Genomic DNA, 25,350 nt, shown 5'->3' with positions numbered 1-25,350 from the left:
TTCCAGATGAGAGCGACTGATGCAGGGAATCCCACAGTGCGCTGAAGGTGAGTAACCTGAGACCAGGACAAAACAGGGCCGGGGGCGTGAGGAGGTGCTGCCTGAGAGCCACAGTAAAGGGTTTGGAGTTTATCCTGTTTGCAAGGAGAAGGCACTGCGATATTATAAATGGAGAATGGCAGGATCTGACTTAGCCTTCAAAAATTATATTCTCAGAACTATTAAAATACCATAATAGTGAAAGGGTATTCTTATCCACTTGTGAACGAAAGTCAATCATGAGATTTAGGGTCGCCCAGGGTAACTTTCCTCCATACCTCCACCGTCTTCTGAGTCTTATCTTCAAGCAAATATGAGTTAGTTATTCCAACATTTTCTCATGGAATTATAAAACCACAGGGTTGGGAACGGCCCCCAGACAGCGTCTAATCCAACCTGCAGACTTCCAGGCACATCCATACCTAAGTCATCTCAGACACAGATAAGCTAAATTACACGTCAGTGCTGACCCCAGGACCAGCTCTCCATCTCCATCTGATGAGCCGCTCACCACCACTCTGATGAGAGGTTTGAAAATAACTCTTGGTGTTCTAAAGAAACTAAACAAGAACAAGAAAAACAAGAAGGTGAAAGCCCTGGGTTCCTTTGGATGCTCAGAATCCAGTCTCCCTGAGTCTCGTCTGACTGCTCCAATCTACCATCTGACTTTCTCCATAAAATGCGTCAGTTCAATTCCGGTCCAGTCCACAAATGTTGACGGAGGACCTCGTAACTGCACGAGGGGAGTTACTGATAGCCAAGACAGGGTCCTGAAATGGAAAATCAGGCCTTTTACAAGTCACGTGGAGGGAGATATTTAGAAGCATGGAAACGTGCTGGCTGTATGTTGCTAAGTGAAAATAGTAATGCACTATCTGATGCTATTTTTGTAAAACAAAAGAACAGACAGACAGAGAGAGAAGGATTGGAATAAAACAGACAGACAGAGAGAGAAGGATTGGAATAATCTTCAAATTACAGATCTAAAGGAGAAAAATAAGACGTACGGCGTTCTTCAATTTGTGTTTAAAAACACTGTATGTAAGTGATTCAAGAATCTTATCACGGGATTTCTAGCTTAAATCATTTGCTATTCTAAGAAAAGGCAACATAATAAGAATGAGAGAAAGCAAAAAATAAGAGAAAAAAGGAAGCCTGTTTGTGGTATGGCAGGAGGGGAAAGAAACACTGGAAAAAAATCTGCCAAGATCCGCATCATGCAGGGCTTCTCTCCCATTTTCAAGTATCCTCCCAGTAGCTTTGCTGTCTCAGTCCCGTATTGACAAACGCCGGTAATGGGAACATATTAGGTCAATGGTACTCTGAGGAATCCATCCGGCTTTTAAGTGTGGTTCCATTATGGGATTACGCGGCGCCTCCGAGTCCAACACCAGAGCACGGAGGGTGGGGGATGCGACCTTGGAGCTCAGGCAAAATGACGAAGGAGACGGGCTGGCTCTATGGCAGCAGATAACATTTTCTTCTTCCAAAGAACCACAAAGCCTTTTAAAAAGCAAATGGAATAAAGATGTGGGTGAGAAGGCCTCCTCCCTGGGATAAACAGATGGGGAGGAAGAAAGTAGAAAGCAGGTAAATTGCCAAATGAAAGGCAGGAAAGTGAAAACCATCAAAATTTCAGTTAGTTATATACTACTCTTCAAGAATGAGAGATAAAGAAGCCAGAAAAATACTAATTTAGCAAAGGTTGAACAAACAATTCTTTTCGCAAGCATCTTTAAACGCTGGCAATTATGCAGATGGCAGCAAGAATAAAGACTAAATTTCACTGGGGATGCAAGCCCACATAATAAGGGAGAGTGTTTAGCAGACAACAAGCAGTCTGCAGTGTTGACAGTTTTGAGTGAGCCAGCAGCTCAGCAAGCATTTAGAACGTATTATCTGAGTTGTGAAAAATTACCCTCAGAAATCAAGGAAATTAATCAAGAAGTTAAACATTTATTAAAAACAAGCTTAGAGATTACAGGAGAAAGGTCGAGTCTGAAGAGTCAACAAAAGCTGGATCAGCTTGTTTCTGCGCTGCAAAGTGGCTTGTGTTTGATCTGGAGCACAAGGTTCAGCTGTAAGAGGAGCTTCTGGAGACACCCCCCCCCCCCGCCCCGCCCAGGCTGCGGGGCACACGGGAGAATAGGTACTGGTGTCAGTGGGCTTTGCAAACAGCCAAGGCTGCAGCCGTTGGACACCCTGGACCCCTGACCCCTCCGGACTTCGTCCCCAGGGAAGGGAAGCCAGTATTTGTTTGCAGCCAGGTAACTGCTTGACCTGGGTATTGGGCAACATTCAAAGTGAAACCCAGCCCGAGTCTTTCAGCACCCAGTTGCCAAGGCCTAGACTCCAGTGCCAAAGCTAATAAAGGGCTTTGCTGTGGGTGGCAGTTTTGCCTCCACATCTATCGTGTCCTAAACGTCGAGCAAACAGGAAAGATTATTTGAACAGACAAGGAGACTCTGCACTGAAAACGAGGGCTGCCACCGAGAGGTGCACAGAGCTCGTTTGTGGGGTGGAAGCGAAGAAGAGGGTTTTCCTAATGGCACTGAGTTTGCACCATACGCCCCTGTGTGGGGGGTTTTTTTTCACCCAGGAGTGAGAGCCAGCAAGCGTCAGGTCCTTATGAACCTTTGCCAAAACATGGATGGCACAGAATTCTCAGATAGTCAAGAGGGTGAGACAAAAAGGAACAATTCCTGCCTCCACCTTGGTCTAATTTACCTTTTCATAGACACCCATCACTGGCTGTTTTCCCTAGAACTCCAGGAACTAAGACATACATGAAAGTTTTACGTGACCACATTTTCCCCAGGAAAGTAAACAAGATGAAAAGAAAAGAAACACCCATCCCCGTAGCATCCTGTAGTTACATTAGAGTCTGCAGCAGACGTCCTGAACTTCTTAAAGCTGCATGAAACCCCAAATATCCTATTCTCTCAGGCGGATGCTATTTTGGGAGGTGGAGGTAGAATAGTGATGAGCTTTGGAGTCGAAAAGTCTAGGTTCGAATGCCAGCTTGGTCAATTACTAGTTGTGCGACCGTGAGCAAGATTCTTCATCTCACTGAATCTCAGTTTCATCATTTGTCAAAAGGAAATAATAACATCTATGTTATGGGAATATTTGGTGCAAAAATGCACATAAGATAAAATGTACTTAGCACAGTCATCGGAGCATAGAAAGATCTTAATAAACAGCAACTATGACAATGATGATTAAATTAAGCTAGAATTTCCGGTAAATTTTTTCTCTAAATGATTAATTTCAAACCTTTGTATAGGTTTTTTATACCTTTGTATACCACCTTCTGGGCCAAATGTGTCGTATTAATATTGTGACTAAGACAGTACTCTGTTAGAAATGCTGCATACAAATGTTAAGAAGAAAAATTAAAATTTTCCCAACCCCAGTAACTCCTGTTGAGTCAGGAACCTTTCAGGAACCACTCCCATTTCAAATTGAATGAAACCTCTGGCATTCTTCCTGATGCCTCGAGCTCTGAGGTATGACCATGTTTCCTGATGCCTGGAGCTCTGAGCTATGACCATGTTTCCTGATGCCTGGAGCTCTGAGGTATGACAAGGTTTCCAGATGCTGGAGCTCTGAGGTATGACCATGTTTCCTGATGCCTGGAGGTCTGAGGTATGACCATGTTTCCTGATGCTGGAGCTCTGAGGTATGACCATGTTCCCTGATGCCTGGAGCTCTGAGGTATGACCATGTTTCCTGATGCCTGGAGCTCTGAGCTATGACCATGTTTCCTGATGCCTGGAGCTCTGAGGTATGACAAGGTTTCCAGATGCTGGAGCTCTGAGGTATGACCATGTTTCCTGATGCCTGGAGGTCTGAGGTATGACCATGTTTCCTGATGCCTGGAGCTCTGAGGTATGACCATGTTCCCTGATGCCTGGAGCTCTGAGGTATGACCATGTTTCCTGATGCCTGGAGCTCTGAGGTATGACCATGTTTCCTGATGCCTGGAGGTCTGAGGTATGACCATGTTCCCTGATGCCTGGAGCTCTGAGGTATGACCATGTTTCCTGATGCCTGGAGCTCTGAGGTATGACAAGGTTTCCAGATGCTGGAGCTCTGAGGTATGACCATGTTTCCTGATGCTGGAGCTCTGAGGTATGACAAGGTTTCCTGATGCCTGGAGCTGTGAGGTATGACAAGGTTTCCTGATGCCTGGAGCTCTGAGGTATGACAAGGTTTCCTGATGCCTGGAGCTCTGAGGTATGACAAGGTTTCCTGATGCTGGAGCTCTCAGGTATGACTATATTTCTATTCCAACATCTGCTGTCCCAGGAAGTGTAGGTGATGACACAACATAAAGTCCAAAATAAGAGTAGGTTGTGAGAAACATTTGTGTTTCAAATACTGCGCATGGGTCTCAAGAGGGAGAAGGAAGGCGGGCCTCTTTGCAGAGATCTTCGTGAACATCGTTTATTGTAAATTTATGCCTCACCCTGAGGGGAGTGAAAGGCATCAGGCGGGTTCAGCAGCGCAAAGTAGAAGTGCCCTGGGCACTTCATCCGAAAGGGATTTACACTGTGAGTTACATGGGTACAACATCATCAGAAAGGGGCGGAAGCAAGAAGCTGCCGGAACTGTCGCCTCCAGGAGAACCTTTGAGGGGAGTCAGGGATCAGAAAGCCGACGGGTCTCAGCAGCTCCCTCAGAGCCACATCCCTTGTCCTAGAGCGGCACTGGCAAAAACAAGTCTCCTTCCGTGCCTCGTGCCCCCCAGGCAGCTGTGCTGAAGACAATCCCCTCCCCACCGAGTTGGCCAGGAGAAGGATGCCTTGCGTTAACTTCCACCTTCAGGCATCTTGGGAGCACATCTAATTGGAGAAACCCAAATAATATCCAGAATGCAATTGTAGGAGAGCCTGGAAAGGAGCTTTCTTAACTTCTGAGGGAGGTGCAGAAAGGCACGCTAGAAGGAGCTGGAAATGGATGTTGAGTACCAACCCATCCTAGCAACACACCGGTGCGAGGCAGGCCTGGGCTTGGAAGCTAAAGAACCAAATGTGACAGTGGACTCTGCCCTCGTTAGTAGCTGCATGACTGCAGTAAAGCTCTTGGCTCCCTCACATGTAAAACAAGGAGGGTGGACCACAGCCTTTCTAGAGACCTTGCCAGTTCTTGAAACAAAAAACAACTTCTGTAAAAACCATGAAGAGAGACCATCTCCTGGTACCATCCTCCTGCCCCTTGCCTCCCAGATGTAGCATCCTTTGGTCTTGGTGGTCATCATCCTTTCTCAGAAGCTTATAGTGGCAGCTGGATCTCAACTGTGCCCTCACCCCACCGCACCTTGGAGAGTTAGAATACATCACAATTGGCTGCAGTTACAAGTAGGAAGAGGGCAGGAAAACACGTGGGCAGAGCTGAAGTTCTCTGATCCCACATCTGAATTTCCAAAAGAATCCCTAGACAGTCTCTGCTGTTGGCCAATATTCCCGGAGCCGCTCTGTGAACATAACTGAGCGGGACACCCCGGCCCATGGCTGCGGGCGCGGCACTGGGCTTGTATGCAGCCTGAGGAAATCCTGCTCCTTAAGAAATTCTCAGAGCAGCGCTTCTCAGACTTCAGTGTGCACACGGATGCCGGGGACCTGGTTAAAATGCAGATACTGCGTCCGCGGGGCTGGGGTGGGATCTGAGATGCCGCGTGTCTGACCAGCTCAGGGCTGCTGCCACTGCTCTGCAGACCACCCTTTGAGTAGCAAGGTTTAGATCTCCATGTGCCCCACTCCCACCCCAGCCTCCCCGCAAGGAGACAATTAAATGCAAATGTCTGCAATAGAATGCCATGAACTGAAGATTCCGACCCTGAAGATAAAGGGTTGAGGGATTTGGGTTTTTTCCCCCAGTAAATATTAAGTGACAAGCTTTACATAAGCACTCAGAGGCACATATTCCTAGGGGTCTGGTTTGTGGGGTTTTGTCCCTCCTGTACCATCGCTCTTTCCTTGTTGACTCTTTCCTCTGGGTTTGGGTCTCAGTTTCCTCATCTATAAATTGGGGTAGAAATATCTACCTAGAGCACTAGTTAGAGGGATAAGTGAGATAGTGCATGCCAAGAGCACTTGGTTTATTACTAGATGCTTTGAACTGTTGTCTCTGCCCCCTAATTATTGCCGTCATCGCTCAGTCCTGCGTCACCTCAGCCCTTCGTCAGGTGGAGAGAAAGATGTCACTCACCGTTGCTTCCCTTGTTTCCAAAGCAGGAAAACCTGCCGCTGCCTCCTGAGGGATCAGGGACAGCAGACGGGGTGAGACAGAGAGGGTTAAAGCTTGCCAAGTTTTATACTAAAGTGGTACGCTGCAATGTATAGAACTGCGTGGCATAGTAAGCTATGGTAACAAGCACAGAGAAAAATGTAAGTGACAAAATAGAAGAAATTGGGCAAATATTTAAAATGGTAGACACTAATTAAGAAGGAGATGTTCATGGCAGTTTTGTACATAATGACAAAAAAAGTGGAAACAATCTAAACGCACAGCGTTCTCGATACAGGTATGCCAAGCATGGCACACCTATACACAGGATATTGTGTAGACTCTAATGCTTTGTTTAGGATTTTTTTTTTTTTTTTTGGCCAGAGAAGATTTGCCCTCAGCTAACATCTGTTGCCAATCTTCCTCCTTTTTCTTCTGTTTTTCCTTCGCAAAGCCCCAGTACACAGTTGTATATTCTGGTTGTAAGTCCTTCTAGTTCTTCCATGTGAGCCACCTCCACAGCATGGCCACTGACAGACGGGCGGTGTGGTTCCACAACCGAGAACTGAACCCTGGCTCCTGAAGCGGAGTGTGCCAAACTTTAATGGCTAAGCCATCAGGGCTGGCTCTGTTTAGATTTTTAATGGCATGAAAAATGCTTATGATGTGATGTTTAGAGTACAAGGAAAATCAGGCTACAAATTGTTAAATACCAAATTAAAACATATGGAGGAAAAAAGGAAGGAAGGACACATGCCACAGTGAAAATGGTGGCTGCATCTGAGGGACTGTTTGTTTTCCTTTTCTTCACTTCTCTGTACTTCCCAGGTCCTCAGCAAGGACCATATATCTGCTCAGGCTGGAGCCAGGCTGCTGCTGTGCTGGAGGTCCACCCTTTGCCGCCTACCAGCCGGGCTGGTCATTGCACACAGCTTGCTGTGCCTCTATTCCCCCATAGGTGAAACGGGGCTGGTACTAACATCTAACCCATGGAGTTCTGTTAGGATGAAGTGACGGAACATTTACTGGGCACTTAGGCCTTGCACAAAATCAGTGCTTTGCAAGTATTAGCTGTTGTTATTTTCATTCTCATATCATCAAAAGAAAATCAAGCAAAAACTGCGAAAAAGATCAAAGATTAGAGGAAAGCATTTATAAATGTTAGGATGAGATTTTTTTTTAAATAAACTTTTCATTTTGAGCTGATTTCGGATTTAGGGAAAGTTGCAGAGTTCAGAGGGACCCCATATATCCCTCACCGAGTTTCCCCTGTGGCTAATGCATTACCCTACCGTAGGACGTGCACAAAGCTATGAGGCTGACGCTGATGCAGCGCTATTAACTAAACCCTAGATTTCATTTGAAACTCACCTATTCTTCCATTTATGTACTTTTTCTGTTCCAGGAGGGTAATATTTTTGAATGTTGACTAATGTGGCTGGGTTTTCTTTTTTACTTTTTAGTTGGGAAACATACGTAGAAGTTTATAAAACAAAATGTACTGTTTAAAAGAAATCAGAAACAGAGCACCTCCAGTACCTTAGAATCTCGCCTTGTGTCCTTTTTCCATCACAACACCCTTCCAACTTCGCCCCCCAGCGATAATTATCACAATGACTTTTACAGCAATCATATTCTTGCTTTTCTTTATAGTGTTACCATCCAGCTATGAATATGCCAATAAAGCAATTTTACTTGTTTTTGAACTCTATTTACATGGAATCACACCACTTTTCTTTTCTTTCTTTCTTTTTTTTCTTTTTGAGGAAGATTAGGCCTGAGCTAACATCTGCTGCCAATCCTCCTCTTTTTTTTTTTTTTTTTTTTTTTGCTGAGGAAGACTGGCCTTGAGCTAACATCTGTGCCCATCTTCCTTCACTTTATACCTGGGACGCCTACCACAGCATGGCTTGCCGAGCAGTGCCATATCTGCACGCAGGATCTGAACCGGTGAACCCCAGGCCACCAAAGCAGAACATGCACACTTAACCACCGCATCACCAGGCCAGCCCCCACACTGCTTTTTTCATCATTATTTTGTTATGTTTTGTGTGCGCCCATGGCTCATTCATTTTCATTGCTATGTGGTATTCAACTGATATGTTTTTTGTTATTGCCTCCTGATCCCTATTATTCCCTGATCAAATAGACGTTCTGCCTCCATGCCCCAGGGATGGCATTGTAACAACAGAAAATCAGATTAAAGTGCTTTTTTAAAATTATTATTTCAAAAGCCTAGATCCTCAAGGATTTAAAGCTTAAACAATAGATTTATTACAGGATTTCTCTGCCTCCACCCACTGACATTTTGGCGCACGTAATTCTTGTTGTAGGAGCCGTCCAGTGCATTGTAAGCTGTCTAGCAGCATCCCTGGCCTCTATCTCCTAGATGCCAGTAGCACCCACTCCACCCCTAGTTGTATAACCAAAAGTGTCTTCAGACATTGCCAAACATCCCCTGGAGGTAAAATTGCCCCAACTGAGAACCACCAATTTAGAAGAATAAGTAAAGGGTCGATGGAAACTGTTCCAACCACATGGAAATTCCCTAGATGAGAAATTCAGAGAGTCAGAAAGGAACATGCAGAGCGAGGTGCTGGAATGACATGCCTGTAGGACAAGCTCCATAGATGGCCCCCAAACCCTGGCCAAACCCTGAGGTTCAGAGTCAAATAACCAAAGTTCCATGTTGGTTGGGCATTCCAAACAGAAGAAACCCATGCTGCCCATGCCCAGGGAAAGCTACAGGTGCGTGTTCTCCTGTGTCCATCAGGAAGAACGAGGTTGTGTTTAGGCAGACAGACCCGAGACAGCCTGAACAGAGTTTCCTGCAGTCCAGCGAAAGCTGGGAGCTACTGAATGTTTTGTACCCAAGGACTGTGACAACACAGTACAGACAGCTAGAGATCTGAGGAGGCCAGCAGCTTGGCCCAGGAAGAAGATAGCAGTGCTCTGCGTGCATCAACGTCTGAACATTAGACGAAAACAAGAATCATGATGGCACCATGGACCAGACACTGCCCTCCCCCATTAAGGACTTGATTCTGTATAAGCCCTCGAAGAAATGAGGCACAAGTCCAGAAAATGCAGGGCAGATCTGAATTGACTGGTAATTATGATTCACTGCTTGGCAGAACAGGGACTTAAGAGGAAATTGTTGTTTAAAAAAAACTAAATCCAGGACAATTAGACACGAAAAAGAAATAAAAGGCATTCAGATTGGTAAGAAAGAAGTGAAACCACCTGTATTCACAGATGACATGATTTTGTATATAGAAAATCCTTAGGAACCCACACACACCAAAAGAAATCTACTACAACCAATAAACAAGTACAAGTTTGCGGGATACAAGATCAATATACAAAATCAATTGTATTTCTAAATACTAGTAGTGAACAATCCAAAAACTAAATTAAAAAAATAATTCAATTTACAACATCCCCAAAATAAGATATTTAAGAATAAATCTAACAAAAGAAGTGCAAGACTTGTATACTGAAAACTATAAAATATTGTTGGAAGAAACTAAAGATCTAAATAAATAGAAAGACATCCAATGTCCATGGATTAGAAGACTTTTTTTTTTCTTTTTAAAAAACCACAGCAGTCACCTTATTCTTAAGATTGCATTCTACAAAACCACAAGGGAGAAGTCCTTGAGGGAGGCAGGGGGTAGGGGTAGCGGAGAGGGGGAGGAGGAGGGCCCAGAAATGAAGGCCCCCATCATCTTGAGGACCAAGCAGAGGCTGGGCCCCACCCCAGCCCAGCAAGGCCTGCTGTGTCCTGGCTGTACAGGGCCAGGGAAAAGACCTCAGGGAAGGACCACAGCCACTAGAGGCTGTTGCCATTTGACTGGCAGCCGCAGGCCGAGGCTTCTGAAAGCCCAAAGAAGGAAGTGGGCCTCCCTTCCCTCCCTCCCCTAGGCCAGGGGGAAGGAGCCTGAGGCAGGGATAAGGGCTACCCGTCCAGCAGCTTTAGGATGCTCTCATACTCCTTTAGAGTCTTCCAGGCCTGGTCCTTCTCTTTCTTGGTGGGGGTCCGCTTGTTCTGCTGGGCAGCAATGATCTTGCGGAAGGTGACCATGACCTCGTTGTGTGCCGTGCGCACCCGCTGCCTCAGATCTTGCCAGCTCACCTCCTCCTTTGCCAGCCTCAGCAGGTCGTGCTTCTTGGTGTGGTTGTGGGCACTGAGTGCCTTCAGCTCGGCCTGCTGTCTGCACAGCTCCACGAGGACCTCATCCTCTGAGCCTTCTGCAGGGCGTTCCTCAGACTCCAGCAGGCCCTGGGCAATCAGCTCCTCCTTGATGCGGCTGGCTCTCCAGGCACTTGGTGTGTGGCACACTGAAGGGCTTGGTCTGACTGCGGGGGAGGGGCTCACGCCATCAGCCCACAGTTCTTTCCCGGACATGTCAGGAATAGGAGAGTCCTCCACGGGGGAAATAATATTTTCCTCCACCAGGGCCTGCAGGAGGCTCTGCGTCAGGGCACCAAAGGGGTACCCATCTTCCGGCTGCTGGGCCTCAGACTTCTTTAGCAGGGTATCTACATCTTTAGTGTCCAGTTGTGTCAGTGGCCCCATGAAGCCTTTCTTCTTGTCAGCCCAGCCCATCCTTCTGCTCCTCCAGCAGGTCCTCCTGTGCCCAGCGTTGAGAGCAGTGCTTGTAATGTTCAGCCTCATCTTCTGGGGTTTCAGTAGCTCCTCTAGCGTGCGCACCTCCTCCCTGGTGATATCTGCACAACAGGGCTCCACCAAAGCCCAGAACCCGTTAGGGGCATCATTCTTGGGCATCCATGGCACATGAACTGGGTCATCAGTGAATTCATATTCCTGGATCTTGCCCTGAAGATTTTTGGATTTGGGCCATCCAGGGCCAGGGCCCGGCCCATGTCCTACCTTCCCTTCCAGTTTCTGCTTCTTGGGCTTCCCATGTTTAGGGGGAGCTCCAAGCTCATGGTCTTAACCCAGCTTCAGGAATCGTTGGTCACCTTTCTTATCCTGCCAATCACTGAGGATCTGGGTTTCAGCCTCAAGCACATGCAGGTGCCAGCTGGCAGAGGAAAGCAAGGTCTCAAGCTCCAGCTGTAGAGCATGCAGCTTTTCGATGCCGATGCCATCATCCTCAGAGCGGGCCAGCACTGTGTGTAGTGGGAACACACCTTCAGGTGGTCCACAGACTTGAAGTCATGGAACTGCAAGGGGCAGTCCTTTAACTCACTCATGGCCCAGAATATGGGACCCTGCAGAGCTCCCCAGGATGTTCTGAGGATTAAGAGATGATGCCCATCAAGAGCCCAGTTCAGTGCCTGGCACAGAAGAAGTGGGACTGCTTAATGCCTGGCCCCACCCTTGGGTCTCCCCAATGTCCCGCCTTCAAGGTCCTCGTCCTCTAGGGACTCCCAATGTGGCTCCCACCCCCTCTACCTCCTCACTGCAGCCTACTACGTCCCCCTGGGCTGTGGGAGGGGGCAGGGAGTTCCAATTGGTCAGAGCAACCACCTCTAAACTCTGGAAGACTTAATGTTGTTAAGATGGTAATTCTCCTCAAATTGTTCTACAGATTCAAAACAACTCCTATCAAAATGTCAACTGCCCTTTCCGCAGGAATTGACAAGCTGATCCTAAAATTTATATAGGAATGCAAAAGACCCAGAATAGTCAAAACAAGCCTGAAAAAGGCCAAAGTAGAAGAACTTACACTTGCACTATGAAGCTACAGTAATCAAGACAGTGTGGTACTGGCAGAATGATAGAATGTAGATCAATAGAATAGAACTGAGAGTCTAGATATGAACCATTACATTTATGGCCAACTGATTTTTGACAAGTGACAGTTCAATTCAATGAGGAAAGAATAGTCTTTTCAACAAGTGATGCTGGGACAACTAGATATCCACAAGCAAAAGAATGAAGCTAGATCCCTACCTCACACCATATATGAAGACTCATTCAAAATGGACCAAAGACCTAAATGTAAGAGCTAAAACTAGGAAACTCTTAGAAAATATAGGTGTAAATCTTCATGATTTTAAATTAGGGATTGGTTTCTCAGCTATTACACCAAAACACAAGCAATTTTTTTAAAAAAAGATAAATTGACTTCATCAAAATTTACAAACATTTTTGCTAGAAACAATGCTATTTAAAAAGAGAAAAGACAATGCACAAAATGGGAGAAAATATTTGCAAATCATGTATCTAGTAAGGGACTTGTATCAACAGTATAGAAAAAACTCTTGCAACTCAACAGTAAAAAGGAAAATGGCCCCAATAAAAAATAGGCAAAGGATTTGAAAGACATTTCACCAACGAAGATACACAATGGCCAATAGCATAAGAAAAGATACTCAATGTCATTAGTTACTAGGGAAATGACCAATCAAAACTACAATGAGACACCACTTCACATGTATTAGGATAATTTTAATAAAAAAAGACTGATGATAATAAGTGTTGGCAAGGATTTGGAGAAATTGGAACCCTCATACACTGTGGTAGGTATGTAAAATGGTGTGGCCACTTTGGAAAACAGTATGACAATTACTCAAAAAGTTAAACAGTTACCATATGACCCAGTAATTCTACTCCTAGGTATATACCCAAAAGAAGTGAAAACACATGCCCACTCAAAAACTTGTACACAAATGTCCATTGCAGCATTATTCTAAGTAGCCAAAGAGTGCACACAATCCAAATATCCATGAATTAATAAATGGATAAACAAATGTGACATGTCTATACAATGAAATACTATGCAGCAATAAAAAGAAATGAAGTACTGACTCTTGCAACAATATGGAGAAAGCTTGAAAACATTATGTTAAGTGAAAGAAGCCAGTCACAAAAGGCCACATATTGTATGATTCTATTTAAATGAAATGTCCAGAAGAGGCAAATCCATGGAGATAAAAAGTAGATTAACAGTTGCCAGGTGCTGAGGGTAGAAGGATGGAGTGACTGCTAATGGGTACGGGATTTCTCTCCGGGGTGATGAAAACGTTCAGGAATTAGATTGTGGCAATGGTTGTACGACTTTGTGAAAACACTACAAACCTCTGAGTTGTATACTTTCGAAAGCTGAATTTTATTGTATGCAAATCATATTTCAATTATTCTTCAAAAAACATCTCTCAAATTAAGCACTGATAGTAAATAAATCATAAAAGCAGAAAATAAATTAATTAAATATGCTGTATTTCTTGCAGACCTGAGTTTGTAGCCTGAATACTATACTGGTTACAACTATTCTGGTGCATCCCTATTTCAGCCTTTACACTTGCCCTCTCAATGGTCTTTTATTTATTTATTTATTTATTTTTAAAGATTGGCACCTGGGCTAACAACTGTTGCCAATCTTTTTTTTTTTTCTTTTCTGCTTTATCTTCCCATACCCCGCCATACATAGTTGTATATTTTTAGTTGCAGGTCCTTCTAGTTGTGGCATGTGGGACGCCACCTCAACGTGGCCTGACGAGCAGTGCCATGTCTGCGCCCAGGATCCCAACCCTGGGCTGCTGCAGCGAAGCGCACGAACTTACCCACTCGGCCACGGAGCCGGCCCCGCTCTCAATGGTCTTAGCAGCACTGCTCAGGCTCAGAGTTCATATGTTGACCACTCTCTCCCCACCCAAACCCATCTGTGGGGCTCCCTACACTGTGCCAGAAAGACCTCTGGGGAAGACTGTGCCTTGTTGTCCCACAGTTCTGAACTTTATGGAAGGTGGTATTTTATATAGACTCTCTATTTTTAACTCTCCGATGAAAGCAACCCTGTGCTTGCTCATCTCTCTGCTCATGATCCCTAACTCTATATTTCCATCCCTGCCCTTGGGGTCTTGAACTGTCCACAAGAGCATCCACCGTTAGCTATTCTACCATCACTTTATCTATACGTATATATGCTTCATACCTGATGAACCAAGTCATGGACATAGCCCCTCTTTACCTTGCTATGTCTGTCACTAATAACAGCCTCTGTTTTCATAACTTTTGATAGTTTAGCAAGTATTCTCACATGATCTCATTTCATTTGTGAGGTTGCTCTTATTGCTATTTCCATTTTATACATGAGGAAACTGAGACTCAAAGGGGTGAAGGATGTGGCAGATCCAAGACTGGAACCCGGGTCTAAAGGATCCAAATCTGACCACTATTATTCTCATTACCCTTGATCTGAAACCTCTGAGAAAACGCCAACTCCTCCCATTCTTCTATTCCTACACAGCCAGTTTGTCACCACGGTGCAAACTCTGTGAGCCTGAGGACTGAGCTGATAGAAGTTTGCCACTAATAAGGGTCTTCTGTTAATTCTTCCTTTGCAACATTTCACCAGTTGGTCCTTCCCATCCCCAAAGCCATCACCAGATGGTTCTCAGACTTCAGCACCACCAGCACCACCTGAGGGCCTGTTAAAACACAGATTGCCAGGCTTCAGCCCCAGTGTTTCTGATTCCATGGGTCTTGGGTGCAGCCTGAGAATCTGCGTATCTAACCCCATGGCTGGCCTGCATTCCCAGCTCCAGGCCACCCTGCGTGCCACTGTTCTGGTAGTTGCCACTCTTGTCTTTCTCCCCAACTACACTGTGAGTCTGAGGACCGAGGCTCATTCTTCACTGTATTCTTTCTGCCTCATCCATTGCCCCACACAGACCTAGCATGGAAAGCTCCTCACAGTCTGACCTGAATCCTCATCCTGAGTTCAAACCCCTGCCTGCCAGTAACTAATCCTTTGACGTAGGGCCATCACTCAGCCTTTCCAAGTGCAGTTTCCACCTCTGCAAAATGAGATGGGAAGAATGACTATTTTGTGGGGTCATTGAGAGGATTAAATGAGAATAATTTTGAAGGGCTTAGCACAACCAAATGGACGGTAGGTGCTCAATAAATACTTGCTGTTGTAATTTCCCACTCTGCCCCTTGACTGCGGCACGCACATTCCCCTCTAGACCTGTACTTCCAACTTCCCCTAGCATGGAGCATCTATCCCTGCAGCCCCCTCTCTCCAGCCAAGCCCTTTCCATCCTTTCAAAATTTGCCTCAAGTGTACATCTCCATTGATCTGTCCAGTTATTAGCTGTCTTTATCATTCATTTGTCCAGAATCTCGTATTGCCTTATAACACCCTTTTCACTACTGTATTGGTTAATTGTCATATATTTTCAACTAAATTGTAAGCTCCTTGAGTGTAGGAAGCTCATGCAGTGTTTGCATATTAATATCCATAGCCCCACCCCAAATCTCAAGGAATATTTGCTGAATGAGAAGTTGTGTCCTTAACTGACTCAACAGAGAATTAAGGTATTCGGTTGTAAGCCACGGAAAGAAGTAACAAGCCATATGAGAATACCGATTTGTAAATGTCTTGGTGTTGGAGTTTAATTTGGCTGTGTTAGCACCGGATCTGTTTTCAGCAGGACTTGGAATATTTTTTCTTAAGCATGAGTTTCTTGGCTGAAAGGCAGAGGGGTTGCCACTCTGTAGTGAAACCCGTAACTATGCCGTACAAAAAAAAAGTGAATTCCATGTGGGGACATGTTGAGAGCCAGCTATGGGAACTTTAAATTTCTTACCTCCCAGATTTAAAGGAACAATTCTGCCCCAGCGAGACAGCAGACAGTGAACTTTTGCTCTCGTTCTACACGATAGTTGCAAAAAAAAAAAAAAAAAGCAGAAACAAGGTGGAATAAAATTTCTAGCATTTTCTGAATTCCTGGGACAATGTTGAAATAGACACTTTCCTGAGGAAGCCATTATAAGCTATCGTGTTTGGCCATTGCAGAGTAGGTGTTTTCCATCCAGTTATTTAATTTTTGCTTCTTATTATTCCTGCAGAAACATTTTTGGATCCTGTCCTTTCTCTCCACTCTCAAGAATATGGTCAAAATAGCTGTACATCACTGTTGGACCAGCTTCCAGGTCTGTCACCACACCCAGCTGTCTCCACTGTTCTTTTGTGGCTGGCTGATCACGCTCTTCATCATTTCACAGATGAAGAGGAACTCTCTGGTCAACAGCTGAGCACCTAGGGATTTCTGTTTTTTCCTTTAACAATCATTTATTTGAATATCTGCAGTTGCGAAGGTTTTAAATTCATTATCCTATTTAATCCTCAAAACATCCCTTAAGGAGGTCATATAATTGTCCTCATTTGACAGAGGACGGAAATGAGACCTAGAAGCCGCCAAGGGGCTAAATGGCACAACCCAGAAGAGACAGGCATTTGGCCATCTAGGGGGTGTACCACTGGGATCCAGGAGACAGGAAAGAGTTGGGCAGATCAATTCCACCTCTTCCAAGGAATTACAACCCTTGCAGAGAAGTCTCCCTTAGGGAACGGGCACGCCTGCTGCACGTGCCATTGTTTCTCTTCGTGGCGCACTGTGACGCCATGGCCAGTGCAGTAGCGTAGTAGGTCACATTGATTCACACCTTTTCTTGCCTCACTGCCCACTTTTTCCTCACCCTCACTGCCCTAGGCCTGCGTCTCCCAATAAAATAGCAGCATTTTAATCCTTGCCTCAGGCTCTGCTTTCGTGAGGACCTGGTTAAGACAATTATTTTATATTCCCAATTATGAAATTGGATTACTGTTTTAAAAACAGTTCAGTGAGGCATGAAGAGAGTAATGAGCATAGTAACATAAACTATAACTCAAAAAAACACCCAAACATAGGCAGTAGGCAGCAATCTCTTGTGAATAGAGAACATGAGCCTGTGTGGATCAAAGTGATTATTTCACGTAAGAAACAAAAAAAGAAAAGTCAGGTTGAACGTGTATTGTCTTCTATGAAACTTTGTCAAACTTCTGCTTTATTGTCACACAAAACACTGAGCTTGTCTAGGACAATGGAAGATAATCCTTTGCAGTATACAATTTTGCCACTAAGACCAAAGAAGAGACCAAAACCATAGAGAGATCATTCGAACTCCCATTCCTTTGGGTAAAAACAAGTAGTTTACTTTGCTGCCAAGAATCTTATAAAACCAGTCCCAAGTTTAAAAATGTCATGCCAGGAGAAAAAGCAGAGGAATTTATTCACAAAATTCCTGTATAAAACATCTCTGTGAACATCACATAAAATTCAAAGGCATAAAATGTGGAAAAGCCATTACTATCATATGTGTATGAGCAAATTTTTTTTTTAAAGATTTTATTTTTTTCCTTTTTCTCCCCAAAGCCACCCGCCGTTACATAGTTGTATATTCTTCATTGTGGGTCCACCTAGTTGTGGCATGTGGGATGCTGCCTCAGCGTGGTCTGATGAGCAGTGCCATGTCCGCGCCCAGGATTCGAACCAACAAAACACTGGGCCGCCTGCAGCGGAGTGAGCGAACTTAACCACTCGGCCACGGGGCCAGCCCCTGAGCAAATATTTTACTCTATAGCTGGATAAAAATGCCCATGTCCAAAGTAGGAATCAATCTTTGGCCTATGTACAAGTCAAGTTAGTCCGAACTGCATGGAGCAACAAATAAATCCTGAAAGCGTGCCGTTATAAAATCTGATGCAGCTGGGTGACCCCCTTCCGTATTGTAACTTGGCCGTGGAGAACATGGATCTTCCAAGATCACTGTGTGTGGGAAGAGATGGAGGAGGCACACAAGCTCTTAAATACTTTGGCCTGGAAATGACACACTGGGAAATGCAGTGAGGAAACCATGTGGGGACAGTATACCCCTGTCCCTGCCGTAGTAATTGTACGAGGGAGAAGAATTAATGACTGTCAACGCCAATTACCAAGAAGAACCCATGCTATGGGAAAATGACATGTGTGTCCTTTATGAAATAAACTGGGAGATGTGATGCGACCTGGAAGATTGCTGTGGAATCGATGCTGATGGGGTGTGAGCTCTGTGTCCACATGAGGAGGTGTTACCAGGTAAAGAAAAGAGGCTACACTTGAATGTCAGTCCACACTCAGGATTATCCCCAGAGAACAGCCAAGGGTCAATAGCGTGCTCCTGCTCTCGAGCCAGTATTTAAGAAAATGGAGAAAAATTGCACCCATAATCCAAATGCATGTACGTTTTTTCAGTACATACACTTGAACGGCAATTTTCGTTCCGGCAAGAAATGAGCAGCAAATACAAAACACTGCTTTTCCAAAATGAATTATGACAGCTGTCAAAGTAAAGAATGCTCACATGAGGTTTTGAAGCGAAGAACAATTATTTCAGTAAAGATCGTTTCTGTGATTTCAGGAACTTTTTTCGGGTGACATCTGGCAGCAAAATTTTCAGTACCTTAAAAGACCTGAATCAATCACTTCAGGCCTAAACTATAAACATTCTTAGCACTGAGAATAGGCTATCCAGACTTCATAAGACGACCAGGCCGTATTGCAAACAGCTCAGTCCCTGAGAGCTGGACTCTTCCTGACTCTGGGTGATTTCCTTCGATCATTGGTGAAATAGATCGACGGTTGTATTGTTGGGCGTATTTAAAAGCTGAAGCCCAAATGTTGCAATAGAACGTAAAGAAATTCCTTACAGGGATATACGCAGCCTAAGAATGGATTAGGCACCCATTCACTCACCACCATTTTCCAAGCTGGAGCACTTCACTTTTCAGCTTTTGAGCAGGACAAGCCCATCAACCTTACAACCGCGGGGTGCTCAGAGGGCCCTCAGGAGAAATCTCCCCATAGTTTCTGAATGTATTTGACAGTCACCCAGCACTTGCCGTTTGCAATGACCTGTGCCTTTGAGGTTGGGTGTTCTAGTCCCTTAGGAATGAGGAATAAGAAAAAACAAATGGAGAACTTCATCCATGCATCAATCCATTTACTTTCTAGCCAGCTATCTATTTTCGGTGAAATATTACAAAAACCTTATCCCTGTCGCTAATATGAAACATATTATTTAAAATGTTAACATGTTTTTGATTTAAAATTGTGGTGGATCTTCTAAGTTTTCCTGAAATTGCCTGAGTGTGCACCACACACCATTAAATGACCCATAAATGAAGAAGATGTTCCAGGAACGCCCTTTGCTGCCCTTTGAACAGTCTTCGAGGGGTCGGTAGAGTGGGGGGCTTACCTCCCGGCTTCTGTTAGCGGCTGGGCCTCAGGGAAGGCTGGGCCAGGGGCGGTGGGGAGCCTGGAACCTGTTTAGTCCTTGAGCCCTTCCTTGTCCCTTTACCTGTTTCTGTTCCCTTTATCCTCTGGTCTGCCGGTCTGAGCAGGAAACAGGTCTGGATCCAAACACTTGGGGTCCAGATGGTGAATTTCCATCCAAATGTGAAGCAGAGTCATTAATTACAGGGCTGGAGGACAACAACAGCTATCAGCCAACAGAAAAGGTCTCAAGTCAGTGACTGTGAGCCCCAGGGAGGCAGGAAGGGTCTGCTGATGCTCAGGCTGTCTAATAGCACTGCGTTTCTCAGTTTCTGTTTGGTTTTTTTTGCCTGCAACTCTCCGTAGGAAATATATTTTCTAACACAACCCAACATATCCTCATACATATATATACATATATAACAAAACAAAAGTTTCCCAAATCAACACTCCCCCCGACTTTGAAATGTGCTAAGATGTATTCTCTTCCTTTATTTTCCATTCTGCCCTATTCTTATTCATTTTTCAAAATGTTGCTCAAATGGAGAACAGATGATTGGTTTCCAGGGGTTATGAACAGGATGGGCGGGGAGAAGAGAAGGTGAGCAAGAAGGGGTCACATCAGCTTTGGTGGTGAAGGAGCAGTTCTGTCTTGATTAAGGTGGTGGTGGTTATACAATCTACACATGTGATGGAGTTATACACACACACATAAAAGTGTGCATGTAAAATCTGATGGAATCCCACTGACGTCAACAGCCTGAGGTAGTTCAACGTGCCAATGTCAGTTTCCTGGTTTTGATCGTGTCCTATAGCTATGTAAGATGCTGCCATTGGGGGAAGCTGGGCGATGGTACCTGGGGCCTCTCTGAACAATTTCTGCAACTTCTTGTGCATTTAGATTTCAAAAGACTTTTGGGTTTTTTTTGGAGGAAGATTAGCCCTGAGCTAACTACTGCCAAACTTCTTTTTGCTGAGGCAGACTGGCTCTGTGCTAACATCCATGCCCATCTTCCTCTACTTTATACGTGCGACGCCTACCACAGCATGGCTTTTGCCAAGCGGTGCCACGTCGGCACGCGGGATCCGAACCCACGAACCCGGCCGCAGAGAAGCGGAATGTGCGTACTTAACTGCTGCGCCACCGGGCTGCCCCTCAAAACAAAAGTTTTTTAAAACGTTGCACAAGACTCATTAAACTGATAGCAGGAGGTCACAACGCATAGTTTAAAAATCTTACCCTGTTTCACCAAGGGTGGACATTGGATCAGCAAGCAACAGTGGCTGCACGCACTGCTTCGTCTGAAGAGGCGCATCAGCCTGCGCAGACCTATATGAGAGCTGGCCGGAACTCGACCGCTTTAACTCTCCGCTTTAACTGCCCCAGCGGAGCTGGGCGTCAGGGGTTGCGTAGAGCAGACAGACTCTCGTTCCCTTGTGTATGTGGGTTGTCCTCTAAATGTCCCTACGCCATTCCACCCCTCATTAAAAAGAAAGACAACTGCTCCTCATTCCACCACTCGGACGTTGAGCAGGGTTTCTCAAGCGTGGTCCCCAGCTCTCTGCTCGCTCGGGGCACTTGCTAAGACTGCGGATTCCTGGTACTCGCTGAGACTTGCTCAGACCTTTCAGACAGGGGTTCAGAAACATGCATTTTAAACAAGATCCCCAGAGATTTTTATGCACACAAAACTATTGAGAGGCTTGGAGAAGTTTGCTAAAATCAAGCGCATGAATACGTGGGATGTCAATTGCAACAGATAATGGGAATGAATTTGAATTTAAAGGTTTGTCTGTTAGGAAAATAGGATTCCTAAGGGTGGCTTTCTTTCCAACTTAGATGCTCCTTGAGCAATACAGTTTTCAAGGTTGACATAAGCCACATTTCCTGCCTTTGATGACAAAAAAATTACTTCAGTGACTCAGTTTCTCCAAGCATGAGGTGAAAAATTCCAGTAATCTCCCTAACTCATAGCACTTCCGTAGATAATGACCGTTTGTTCTCAGATGGAAGTAATTCCATTAGCATAAGTGGATGCATGTTTTATAAACACGGGCACATGTGTTTCATATTCTGCTCTTAATTTATTTACACATTCTGTAAACACATGTATACACAGAGCCACATGAACATATTTAGAGGAGCACATGGAACATTTTGCACATGTAAATATCCCAGTCGATGCCTCAGGGGCTTTTGTGTCAGGTGGAAAATCAGTGACTGCTCAGAGGCTCTCAGTCACTACCCTTCCTCAGGTAAAAATGTACCCTGCAGCCAGTCAGCCTCTGGAATTTTCTTAACCTTCTTTCTCCCCTCAGAATGTCCTGGCCTCTTGAGCTTCTAACTTATTGGAAAAATAATGCATCCAAAACTGGTACTGATTTCTAATGAGTCGGCATCATGGCCTTCCCAGGTAACACACCTCTAAAGCCCCAATCCCCGATCCTAAGGGAGAGAAGTTGAGTCAGGTTGATGAGGCGGCTAGTTTCTGTCAAGCAGATCTCACAGCTCCCTTCTGTTAACCCCAAGGGGCCAGAACGTACCTGGAGTCAGATTAAAATGAGCCTCGTGCCGGAAAGTCGGGCTTGCACAGAACTGGGGAGAGCGGGAAAGGTGGCGAAGGAGCTCTCAGATGTAAAACAGCGTCTTTTCTGAGCCTCCTGCGTGGGACGCACATGGACCCACACATAATCTCCTGCGTCAGAAACCATGTCACCTACAACCCGTCTCTGGAGCTACGTTGGATTTTTCACTAGATACTAAATACGACTAAATTTGAGCTGTGCTCCCAAAGGTCTCTTGACTTAAATGGCGTGTTTTGATCCAGAGACTGTGCGAAACTTTTTTTCCCCTCTCTTCAAATGTGTTAAGCTTTATTTTTTTCTGATAGTGAAAACAAAAATAATAGCGGTCTCCTGCTGAGGACTTACTCTGCACCAGGCTCATGCTAAGCCTTTACATTTATCCTCACAAAAGGCCTGTGGGTTGGTAGTCCTGTCCTCATTTTATAGATGAGAAAACGGATGCTCAGAAAGAGCCAACGGCTTGCTCGAGATTAAGCAGCTAATTAGTAGCTGAGCTGAGATCTGAACGCAACACCCTGATGCTAGGTTGGATAGCGTCCCTCCAAAAGCCATGAGCTTCCCAGAGCCTCAGAACGTGACCTTATTTGGAAATAGGATCATCGCAAATGTAATGAGTTAAGATGAAGTCGTAGTGGAGTAGGGTGAGCCCCTGCTCCAATACGACTAGGGTCCATACGTGAGGAAGAGACACAGACGCACAGGGAGAATGCCGTGCGACGGCAGACGAGGCAAAGCGTGGAGTGACGAGGATTGCCAACAACATCCGAAGCCGAGGCAAAGACAGGACCCAATTCTCCGCAGAGCCTTCAGAGAGAGCATGGCCCTATTGACAACCTGCCTTTGGACTTCCGGCCTCCAGAACTATGAGGCAGTTAATTTCTGTTGTTTTAAACCAACCATAGTGTGGTCCTTTGTTACGGCCCCCACAGGAAATGAATGCAGCCTATGATACACCCTACAAGCTGTTCACTGTAGAACTTTTGGAAAACAAGAGAATTTACAAAGTGCTCATGATGCCACATTCCAGAGCCAATCACTGTGGATAGTGTATTTTCAAGTTTTCCTCACTTCATCCCCATGGCCATTCCATCCACTTCTACTGTTTAAAAAATAGCAGCAACACTCTTTTGAATTTATTCTCTTTTGTTTGATCAGCTGCACTCTTTATGGGATGTGGTTTTAAAACAGTGAGAACAGCTGTAAGCCCAGCATCCTCTGTATTTTATCATCGTCGTCATCATTGTCATCAGTATCATTTCAGCTCTTTGGAATAGGTGCAGTGGAGATGAGAAGTGGACTCACCTTTGATTTGGAACCTTGGCACTAAAAGTGGAATGGCTAGCTGTGGGTGAGATCCCCAGAAGATGGCAGTGTGGATCATGAAACCACACCGTCCACACGTGGCCACTTCACCACCAGCCAGTGAATCCTTCTAGTACAACAGCAGGCGCTGGGCTCCGGGCCTTTGTGAAGGATCCTGGAAACAGCAGTCAGACCACTAACCAGCCGGAGAGGCCACTTGGAGTGAGTCTTTTCCAACTTTGCAAGGTCCTTTCTTCTTGTTAAGGAGAGAAACATTGAACTGCAACTCTAAGCCCTTCATTTGAAGAAAATTACAGTTTGGACACTGGAGATTTTTGTCGCCAATGTTTTGACGTATCAACTATAATCTGTATGTTCTGTCCCCATGATTTGAGGATCTCAGTTCCAGTATATATAGATTGTGTATAAAGGAAGGGAGAGCCGAGAAAGACTGAAATAGAAAGAGCTTGGGAGGAACAAGGAAACAGAACACCGGAACACTACTTCTTCAATGCATACCAGCTGTGTAATCCTGGGATACTCACTTAACCTCTCTGGGCTTAAGTATCCTCATTTGTTTTGTTTTGTTTTTTTCTTCATGGGCATGATGTCTGCTATGCTGATTCTGCACTGTCACAGCACAGCTCAAATGAGAAACTATAAAATATTATGTTAATAATTAATTTTTTTGTAAGTATGGTCCAGCAGTGATTCTCAAACGTTATCTTGCATCAGAGTCACCTAGCGTGCTTATTAAACCATGGATTGCTGGGCCCCGCTCCACAGTTTCCAATTCAGTAAGTCTGGGCTGGGCCAGAGAGTCTGCAGCCCAACAGATGCCCGGGAGGTGCTGACGCTGCTTGTGCAGAAGACCCTCAAGAGCCACTGGCTAGGGCGAGGGTAAGAGAACTTAGCATTTCTGAAGTCTTCCACATTTCTTGGAATTTCCTAGGCTACTTTTTAACACAAAATTAAGGAAATTCTTTTCAAAAAATTAAGAAATGCTGTCCTAGTCTTTATCCTCTGTGTGTGTGTGTGCTCATTGCCTAGACGTAGCCAAATGTGTACCTATCTTATGGATCATGTCATTTCCAGTGGGTGTATAGTTTGCACAAGTGAGTGCTTTCTGCCTAATGGTGACTGCTAGAGCCCACTCACCATGGCTGCTGCCAGGAGTTGGTGGCTGCTTAATGCACCAAGGGATTGAGATGGCCTGCAGGGTTGCAGGGAAGCGTCGCGAGGCCCAGGACCTGTCTTTGGAATGCTACACGAAGCGGTTGGAAATGTGCGGGTCTCTGTTGTCAGCATAGGAAGGACCCAGTCTTCTAGGATATTTTTCTCTTGTGAATTAGGTTTATTTCTTGGTAACTGTCTACCTTCCTCTCTACCCCCCAAATGCAGAGAGCAGGGAGTTTTGTTCCCTTTCACATGTCCCAGGAGCAGTGGCTGGCAAATAACAGGCGCACAGACTTTTCACTGAATGGATAAAGGCTGGCAGCGCCTGGCCGTTCCCAACCACTTAGGATTTCACGAAGCACATTTGAGCCTACTTCCTGCCTTCCAGAATGACTGTGAGAACTGCTGCATTGTCCCAGCAAAACAGACACTAACCATCAGGAACTGTAAAACCCAGGTGTGGGGAGGGGGTCCCAAATACTTGCTCATGTCACGTTATACATACGTATAACCAATCAAAAGTCACATAATTCAATCAATTCAGTGCACATCAAATTATGGAACCAAAGAAGCTAGCCTTGGAAGGGGCTAAGAGATCCTCTAACTATGGGTAGTTTACAGATAAGGAATTGGAAGCCCCCCTCCCGCGGCTGGCTGAGGAGCAGATGACGAGATGAGAGGGCCCAGGTCTCCTCTCCCAGGCCGGAGTTCCTGCCAAAGGTTTCTCTAGGACACCCCAAGGAGTAAACCCTATGATGGCGCCCTCCTAGTAACAGCATGTGGACAGAATGCAAGTGAGGACGGGGTGGGGGGGGCGGGGACTGGGAGCGGCTCCGATCTCGCACAGAGAATTTCACTTTGCTGACCTCCAAGGAACACAGCCTGCATTCTACACAATCGAACGCTTCAGTTCACACTTGGAGCATGTGGTGGGTGTACTGTATTTAGATTTTACTGTTGCTC

At 45.2% G+C, this 25,350-nt stretch overlaps 1 pseudogene; it reads right to left on the bottom strand.

Moving 5' to 3' along the window:
• Positions 1 to 10,228: 10,228 nt before the first annotated feature.
• On the bottom strand, positions 10,229 to 11,490 carry LOC100061462 (transcriptional adapter 3 pseudogene; annotated as a pseudogene).
• Between the last annotated feature and the right edge of the window lie 13,860 nt (positions 11,491 to 25,350).

Source organism: Equus caballus, chromosome 23 (genome assembly GCF_041296265.1).
Source record: "Equus caballus isolate H_3958 breed thoroughbred chromosome 23, TB-T2T, whole genome shotgun sequence".
In the NCBI taxonomy this organism is placed as follows: Eukaryota; Metazoa; Chordata; class Mammalia; order Perissodactyla; family Equidae; genus Equus; species Equus caballus.
Note: the sequence above shows the minus strand (reverse complement) of the source record. Positions and strands in the feature narration are given on the sequence as shown.